Raw genomic sequence first — 1,958 nt, forward strand, 5'->3', positions numbered from 1 at the left:
GGGGAGAGGAGAGAGAGGCAACAGAGATTTTATCTGACATAAGTCCCTACCATGGTGAGACCACCTACATCTCAGGTGTTAGATTTTTAAATTAAAATCCACTAGATTCCTGCTGGGCACTGTGTGTAAAAGACCCATGTATGATTTCCAGTTTCTTACCTCCCAGACCATTTTTCAACTGGGGATTAAAATTGGAATCCATACTACATATGAGCTTGCCTTTAATTTTTCAAATTGCCCATATTTAGGATGCAATTTTGTCTTTCTTCGTTTCATTCATTTTTACATGTGCCCTGAAAAGCAACATGGTTTAAGAGTGGCTGACGTACTTTGGGGACTTGGCCTAGTGGGCAGAGCACGGGCTTGGAAGTCAGAAGGACATGGGCTCTAATCCCAGCTCCACCACTTGTCTGCTGTGTGACCTTGAGCAAGTCACTTACTTTCTCTGTGCCTCAGTTACCTCATCTGTAAAATGGGAATTAAGTGTGAGCTCCCTGTGGGACAGGGACTGTGTCCAACTTGATTAGCTTTGTATCTAACCCAGGGCTTAGAACAGTACTTGATACATGCAAAGTGCTTAGCAAATACCATCATTATTATATGGAGACACTACCAGAATAATTTGCAGGTGGAGATGGGGCATTCTGGGAGAGATATGTCTATGGTGCCACTTTGGATCGGTGACAACTTGACAGGATAAGACAAGACAATTATTAACAGGCTTGCCTTCCTTTTCTGCCAAGTCCAGGCAGGGTTGCTAAGTCAAGGGGAAGCTAACCCTTGGTAATGCATATAACTGGCTCTCCTTAACCCTAAGAATGGTGAGATCTGGGAGACTTAGAAGTGGACAGAGTTTCAGATTCTTGGAGAATTAAGGTACACCCTCATCCCAGGCCCATGCTTCCAAAGGCTGTCCCCAATAACAGCTATCACCATCTAATGCATTCAGAGTGACTTAAAATCACTTTCAAGGGATTCTCAACTATCCTCCTTCCACCCCCTCGCTCACACAAGTGAGCAACTAGGTCCCCACTCAAATCTACTAGACTACAGTTAAAATCTGACCTCTTTCAGGAAGTCTTCCTTGAATAATTAATATACCCTAATTACATCAACCCAATTGCCATCCGTAGAACTGTTGCATTTTATTTCTATTCTCCTTATTTATTAACCTAGGTTGTGAGGGGGTTTTTTTGCCAGGGGGAAGGAAGGATTTGCATTTGTATAGACCATCATTCATTTAGTAGTTTCATCCTGGTACAGTCAAATTACTTCTGATTATATCCTTATTCTTCCTCCAGCTCACAAGGCATACCCCACAGTAGAACCTTGATATTTTCCTCAAAAACATGGATGTATTGTGAACAGCTATATCATTAGTGTATGTTTCCCCATAGACACTGGGGCAATTGGTCATGTTCCATTCCAGAACCATCCCCAGTATGATGACCAGGTCCTATGGATAAGTAAAAATTATAAGGTAAAGATCTCTAGGACTCCCTCCTTCCCTTGCTTCCCCCTATCTGTACTTTACCAATCAGTGGTATTTACTGAGTGCTTACCATCCGTCTCCCCTCTCAGGGTTGCACCTGGAGAGTTTCCAGTACTCTACCAGTCTCAGCTAATGGAGGGAGAGTCAAGCAGAGGCATATCCATTCCATTCCTAGCTTGGACAGTGGTTAGAGAGTAGAAGGCAATCTGCTGCAAGTCAAACTTTACCCGTGCCGGGCAGCAGCAACATGGGAGAGAGTCGAGGGTGGAGACTCATGTTTACTGCACAGAAGGAGGCAATGCTAAACCATTACCATAATTTTACCAAGAGAACTCTCTGGATACAATACCAGAACAATTGCACATGGAGGTGGGTTGTTCTGGGAGAAATGTGTCCATGACATCACTATGGGTCAGTTATGCCTCAATAGCATGAGACAACAATAAGACAAATATCTCGGGGACTC

The 1,958-nt window shown here is 43.5% G+C and overlaps 1 non-coding gene across 1 annotated transcript; it reads left to right on the plus strand.

Moving 5' to 3' along the window:
- Positions 1-1,571: 1,571 nt before the first annotated feature.
- Positions 1,572-1,709, plus strand: LOC119948304. The gene has a single exon (XR_005456710.1). It is a non-coding gene; the product is annotated as a small nucleolar RNA SNORA7 (small nucleolar RNA).
- The last annotated feature ends 249 nt before the right edge of the window (positions 1,710-1,958 follow it).

Source organism: Tachyglossus aculeatus, chromosome X4 (assembly GCF_015852505.1).
Source record: "Tachyglossus aculeatus isolate mTacAcu1 chromosome X4, mTacAcu1.pri, whole genome shotgun sequence".
NCBI classification, from domain to species: domain Eukaryota; kingdom Metazoa; phylum Chordata; class Mammalia; order Monotremata; family Tachyglossidae; genus Tachyglossus; species Tachyglossus aculeatus.